Source organism: Myotis brandtii, unplaced genomic scaffold (genome assembly GCF_000412655.1).
Source record: "Myotis brandtii unplaced genomic scaffold, ASM41265v1 scaffold576, whole genome shotgun sequence".
NCBI classification, from domain to species: domain Eukaryota; kingdom Metazoa; phylum Chordata; class Mammalia; order Chiroptera; family Vespertilionidae; genus Myotis; species Myotis brandtii.
The window spans coordinates 616,146-623,616 of record NW_005370156.1 but is presented as its reverse complement, the minus strand read 5'-3'; the positions used below and the strand labels follow the sequence as shown (position 1 = coordinate 623,616).

At 42.7% G+C, this 7,471-nt stretch overlaps 1 protein-coding gene and 1 pseudogene across 1 annotated transcript in view; both read right to left on the bottom strand.

Moving 5' to 3' along the window:
- The window catches only part of FAM107B (family with sequence similarity 107, member B), a 253,775-nt gene that overhangs the window by 206,985 nt on the left and 39,319 nt on the right, over positions 1-7,471 (bottom strand). The window lies entirely within an intron of this gene.
- Positions 1-7,471, bottom strand: part of LOC102238619 — a 101,937-nt pseudogene that overhangs the window by 65,869 nt on the left and 28,597 nt on the right.

Here is a 7,471-nt window from a genome sequence, read left to right as displayed (position 1 = left end):
CCAGCCTAATCGCCTCCAACTGCTCCCCCGCCAGCCTGGTTGCCTCTTACTGCCCCCCCTGCTGGCCTGGTTGCCCCAAACTGCTCCCCTCTGCCAGCTTGGCCACTCCTAACTGCCCCCCCTGCTGGCCTGGTTACCCCCAACTGCCCACCCTGCCAGCCTGGTCACCCCTCACGGCCCCCCCGCCACTGCCCTGGTTGCCCCACACAGCCTGCTGTTCAGTCATTTGGTTGACACCTCACTAACCCCCCTGCTGGCCTGGTCGCCCCATGCAGCCTGCTTGTTCAGTCATTTGGTCATCCCTCACTAACCCCCCTGCTGACCTGGTTGTAGGCAGCCATCTTGTGAGGGCATGAGGGTTAACTTGCATATTACCTCTTTATTATACAGGATAATTCTATATTAGTGGATGCATGTCATTATACAATTGCCAAAACCCATAGAATATACAACACAAAGAGCAAACCCTAATGTAAACTATGGATAATGATAATGTATCAGTATTGGCTTATCAGTTGTTATAAATATACCACACTAATGCAAGATGTGGTATAATAGGGAAACTGTGTGCAGGAGGGGATGGGGGATGGTGGGAAGAGGGGTATATGGAGACTTTATTTTCTTTTCAACTTTTCTGTAAACCTAAAATTGCTCTAAAAAATAAAGTGGTTTTTTTAGAAATATGTTTTTATTGATTTCAGAGAGAAAAAGGGAGAGGGAGAAAGAGATAAAAACATCAGTGATGAGAGAGAATCATTGATCGCCTGCCTCTTGCAGCATGCCCCCCTACTGGGATTTAAACCCACAACCCAGGCATGTCCCTGACCGGGAATTGAACCGTGACTTCCCGGTTCATAGGTCAAGACTCAACCACTGAGCCACACTGGCCAGGCTAAGGTGTTTTTGTGTGTGTTTTTTTAAAGCTGTATAGTCTTGATGGCATAATTTGTCATACCTATGCCTAAAATTAGTCTATCCCCTGGACTATTCAGCTACAAATCAATACATTGTCTTTTTAACTTAACCAAGCTTGGGTTCGTTTTCTGTTACTTAAGATAAAAAACAACAACAAACGAACATAGTCCTGATAGCTTTGGGGAAGAAATTCAGTTTGGTGGCCACAAAATGGCATGCAAAGACTATGACAGAACCTGACTGAAGACAGACAGCAGTCGGCAAAGGATATTAGGATCTTCCAACAACCAGGAAGTGCTAGCATGGGCCTTCCCATGGCCCTGGTAATGAGAAAAATGGAAGCCATGTGCCAGCCAGAATCAAGGTGTCAGGTGAAGGCTCAGGGATAGGACTCCAGACTAGAGAATGGGCAATGGAAAGAGAAGGTGGGAGCTGAAATACTGAACAGATTGTCAAGACAGTTCCCGGGGAACAAGGCAAAAGCTAGATATCAAGAACAAGGAAACTTACTCTGAACAGACCATATAACATGTCCATTGCATGTCACTCAATAGGTACTCCCAGTCTCCCTTACCTCTCCTACTTTTTCTTTATTTCTTAGCATTTTATCACTAACAACTATTTAATTTACTTACTTATTATGTTCCACTTGGGGAAATCTAGATTAATGAGGGCAGCACTCATCTGTTTTGTTCATGAACCTAAAACAGCACCTGGAATATAGTAGGTGCTTATTAAATATTTGTTAAATGCTAAATGAATTACTCTTCTTTTCATTCTTGGATAAGATGATGGGAGAGAATTAAAAGAGGGACTATAGATTGCTTGAATTCAAATATTAGTATAGGGTTGGATAATAAAGTGCTAGAAAGGTAGTAATGGCTAGATTTTAGCAATTCTCCCTGAATCCTATATCACCCCCTTAGTCCCTGCACCATCTCTTTCCTTCTCTTTCATAATCAAATGTCCTGAAAAACACTTTGCATTCCTCATCCCCACTCTCCCAGATTCACTGTAATACTGCAGCCACCACTCCATTGAAACAACTCTCATGAAGGTCATACTTTTTAACAAAATCAAATGCACTTTGTTTTAAATGTTTATTGTTGAAAGTATTACATAGGTCCTCCTTTTCCCCTCATAAACCCCTTCCAGCCTGATCCCATCCTCCCCCCACCCCCAGACCCTCAGCACCCCATTATCTGTGTCCTTGGGTTATGCATATATGCATACAAGTTCATTTGTTGATCTCTTCCCACCCACCTTCCCCTGCCTTCCCTCTGAGGTTCAATAGTCCGTTCATTTTCTATAACTCTGGGTCTATTTTTGACCATCAGTTTGTTTGGTTCATTAAATTCCACATATGAGTGAAATCAAGTGATACTTATCTTTCTCTAGTTTATTTCACTCAGCATAGTACTCTCCAGGTCCATGCATGATGTTGCAAATGGTAAGAGTTCTTCCTTTTTTATTGCTGCATAATATTCCATTGTGTAAATGTACCATAGTTTTTTTATCTACTCATCTGCTGATGGGCACTTAGGCTATCCAAGTCTTAGCTATTGTAAATTGCACTGCTATGAATATAGGGGTGCATATATTTTAAATGCACTTTTTAGTCCCTATGTCTCTTAGCATCTTCTACTTTCTCCTTCTTAAAAGCTCCTCTTCCTTCAGCTTTCATACCCTTCTGGTTTTCCTCTTGCCTTTTTTTTTACCTTTCTCAGTCCCTTCACAGGCTCTCTTTACTCTTTGCTTGAAATGCTGATGATCCATACCCATGTGATATCCTTGGACCTCCTTTCTCCCTCTGCTTACTCTAGATAAATGATGGCGAACCTTTTGAGCTCGGAGTGTCAGCATTTTGAAAAACCCTAACTTAACTCTGGTGCCGTGCCACATATAGAAATTTTTTGATATTTGCAACCATAGTAAAATAAAGATTTATATTTTTGATATTTATTTTATATATTTAAATGCCATTTAACAAAGAAAAATCAACCAAAAAAATGAGTTCACGTGTCACCTCTGACACGCGTGTCGTAGGTTCGCCATCACTGCTCTAGATTCTCCCTAAGTGATCCCAGCCACTTCATGAATTCAACAATGATGAACCTCTATCTTAAGCTTATCCTACTTTCCTCTGTCTTCCAGTTATATGTATGCCAATGCCTCATAGGCACCTCAAATTCAACATTTCCAAAATCGAACACATCTTCTCCCTTCAAAATCTGTGACATCACTCTCTCCATCGCTGCCCAGCCTATTAAACTAGAAGTGATCTATAACTTACTTTCCTTCTTAAAATCCCACATTTAACCAGCTATCAGGTCCTATAAATTCTATCTTCAAAACATCTCCTCCTGCCATAGCCGGCTTGGCTCAGTGGATAGAGCGTCAGCCTGCGGACTGAAGGGTCCCAGGTTTGATTCCGGCCAAGGGCACATGCCTGGGTTGCAGGCTCAATCTCCAGTGGGGTGCATGCAGGAGGCAACCAATCAATGATTCTCTCTCATCATTGATGTTTCTATCTCTCTCTCTCTTTCTGCCTTCCTCTCTGAAACCAATAAAGAAATATATATATTTTTTAAAAATCTCCTAAATTACATCATTCTCTGTCATTATTTCTTCCCCAGATTCCTGTAGTAACTTCCTAAGTGGCTTTCTTACTTTCAGTCTTGTCCCATGTAGTTAATTTCCCATGATAAAGTGATGTTTTAAAAATTATTTTCCTTAAAATTCTCCAATTATTCCCCATGACCTTCAGTATAAAATCCAAAGTTCTCAATAAGACATAAAAATTTTTATGTTCTGTCTGCCTGTCCCTCAACCCCATCCCGCATCAGATCCTTCCTTGCAATCACATACAGCCACAGTGAAGTTCTTCCTAAAACACCATCACCTGCCTTTGCCTTGGCAATTCCCACTTATTCTTCAAGATTTAATTTATGTGGCACCTCCTCTGATTAGGAGCCCACTGTTTATTTCTGTTGAAGCACTTGCTATATCATTCTTATTTTGTTTTTCTATATTCCCAACTAAATTAGGGGTTACTTGAGAAATGGTCATTCTCTTTCATTTCTATATTCCTCTCAGAAGTAAACAAGTGCCTGGCTCTTAGTAAGTGCTCAATAAATATATGTTGAATGAATGAATGTCTTCAAGTTGGGAATGAGGGTCAAGGTTAGATCTAACAAAGGGTAATGGACATCTATCATTCTTTTTGACCACTCAGTATCTGAACCTTCCTCCCATGCCTAGAGAATTCCTTTAAATCTCAGTGGAAAGCAGAGCCTACCTCCCACTTTTGATGCTGAAGATATCAATAGCTCTATCTCAGTTTTTCCTGTAGCTATAGCAAAGGCTCTACTTTGACTTGCTCCCTCAAGACTTTGAATAGGAAGCTAGCAGCTCAAGATAGTTGGGACTGGAAACAGTGGCCATTAGGCAAATGTGCGTTCTGGGCCAGCAACAGCACTGGTGCTACTAGCAACTGGTAGAATCAGAGGAGCAAGTATAGCATCTATTCTAGCCAAGACCATAGAACTGTCTTCACAGGAACCGTTCTGCCATACAGTATGGGGTTTGTTCCAGACTGTGAAGCCCAGAGCCTAATCTTTCAGCCTCCTGGTGACTCTATAAACTACACAGCTATCCTTTGATCAATTTTATTTCAATCAACCAGAATTAATTTCTGCTGCTTGCAACTACAAACTCTGATTGGTACCTAGAAATTTCAAAGGTAAAGCAATTAACCAAGATGCAGCACAAAGAAAACCAGGTAAAATTCCAGGGGCACCAAAGCCTCAGCAGTCCCAGCGGGACCATATGACCTACTTGCTCAAGTGCCAGCTGGCCTGGATTTTACCCTCTCCTTCCTCAAAGCAAGGTGTGAAAATAGACCTGATTATACCTTTGGGATCTAGAGTAGCTTTCCTTTAAAAAAGGGAAAAAATCCCAATGCCACGTGTTCTGTGGTATGCTCAGAGTTCAGCACCAGGTTAGACCTTTTAAAGGGCTGCAAGAGAACTGGAATTTGGTTCCAGCCAGCCTTTCTGGGAAGATGAATCGTTGAGGTGGAATGACTGTGTCTGTAAGCCAGGGAATATTGCCATTCAAAAGAAGCAAAAGTCCAGATCATGTGACCTACCAGCCTCTGGAAGCCAGTTTGTCTGATGATTTGGAACAGGAGTGACACTCAGAGGGGTAGCTGGTGACTGGAAAGCCTTTCCCTGCTCACAGGATCCAATGCATTGTTTGCTCAGCACCTCCCAGTGAGATCCGCCTGTTGTTGTGCATTCCCCTGTTACCCCACTTCCCATCGCAATCAACCTGGCTTCTGAGATATTAGTGCCCATTCCTCCATCCTGGTGAAAATCTACTCTGTAAAGCAAAGCTAGGCTGTGAGTTCATCTAAGTAAAATGTACGTATTTCATATAATAATTCCCCCTGGTGCCCTAGCCAAAAGAATAAGGTACTGGCCTTTTTAGAACTGAGGCATGGCCAAAGTTCACATGCCAGTCATAGTGAGGTCTTCAAAGACATGAAGTGAGTCAGAAGGATAGTAGTTGCTATATGCCAGGATTGCTCTATTTGCATAAATTCTCACCATTGGCCTCTTAAATCTCAGGGAGCAGAGGCACCAGCAAACCCCCTCCCCCCCCCAATAATATTCTTTCTACTATTTTTCTGTAATGACTAAAATCATTAGCAGTCATGTCTTTGAGATAAGGCATAGTTCCAAAACGACTTTATGACAATGCAAATGTGTTATGGAGAGATCATTAGCAGCCATGAACACAACCATAGCTAGTAAACCTAGAGGGAATGAAACCTAAGATAAAGAAGAGGGAAGGGAAAAAAACGTCTAATCCCACCATGGAAGTCAGTCATGGCTGAGGCTCCTCAGTGATAGTCCTGAGGAACTGGGGCAATTGGAAACTCAAAAATATGGGAGTGACCAGCTCATAGGGAAAACACCTAGGAAAAAACCACCTGGAGGCAGAACAATTTGGAGACAAGGCCTGAATAAAAAACCATTGGCAGCATCTCCAAGGCCTTTCTTATGGAAGCCAATTGCACTCCTTCATGAATGGCTTCTAAATGCACCTTCCCAGACAACTACTGACCATGGTCTGAACCACGTCTTGGGACATAGGACATCTGTGGAAACCAAGGGAGCATAAGTATCATAATGGAAAGATATAAAAATGACATTTGCTGGAAAAGCATTTTTAAAGCACTGTAAAGCTATCAAAGATGAGAACATTCAGGTCTATGAAAAGTGCAGACATAGTACATGCCTTTTACTGATAGTGTGCCAGAGATCTCATGAACCTACAAGACCCAGAATCTAGTCCAGTGATGGTGAACCTATGACACGCGTGTCAGAGGTGACACTCGAACTCATTTTTCTGGTTGATTTTTCTTTGTTAAATGGCATTTAAATATATAAAATAAATATCAAAAATATAAGTCTTTGTTTTACTTTGGTTGCAAATATCAAAAAATTTCTATATGTGACACGGCACCAGAGTTAAGTTAGGGTTTTTCAAAATGCTGACACTCCGAGCTCAAAAGGTTCGCCATCACTGACCTTAGACCCAGGCAATCAGAGCCTCTACCTGCAGCACTTTGCTCTAGAGATTCTCAGTCTAGGAGTTCTGGGCCAGGAGACAGGCCCACCTCCTTTTTCCAGGCATCACTTTCCAGACTGCACCCATCTCCCTTCCAGACCATGCTCCAGGTACTTGGGACCCCAAAATTCCCTGACCTAACCATGCCAGGTGGGGCCTTCTTCCTCAGGTCTGCATTCCTGGAGGACTACATGGCAGGTGGGTGCACCTATAGTCAGGAAGAAGGTTCAAAGGGTGGCTCTTTGGGGTAGAATGGGCAGCATTAGGACCTGCAGGCTGAGGTATACAGATATGTGCTAAAGTACAAAGCAGAATTAGGGATGGCACAAAGAGGGAGTTTGGCCTCAGGCTTTTTTTTTTTAATCATTGCTCCAATCCTGCAAATATCAGGAGCACGTCTGCCCAGCGCATTATTTCTACGTAAGTCAGCACATCTGTTAAGGGATTGGCCCCATCGGCTTTTGGACATCTGCTAGGTCATGAGAAGGAGGAGCACAATAGGCCCCAGCTGGGCAGATGGGGTGTGTACATCTGCTCGCTTCCTTCCTCATTATGACTCCCTGGGAAAGGTTGAATCCCGACACAAAGATTCCACCTCCAGCCTTCCCAAACGAGATGGTTCCAAAGCAAACGCACAAGTGTGGGTTTTTAAAGACACTGATTTACTATTAAAACTAGAAGACATTTTGGGAAACCATTCGGTTTTTATATAATTTCTGATATGCCGGCCTTAGTCCGTCACGGGGCTGAGCACAGCCCGTCCTCTGTGACTCTTTTTGAGCTTATCAGTTAAGGATGGGAAACTGCCCCTGAAAAGGGAATTCTGAACAAGTCTGGGAAGCCAAGCATTGGGCAGAGTTCCTAACGGAGGCAGGTAGAGTGGAGTAACCTGATAGGCTAACCCTTGAAAAATGTGGGA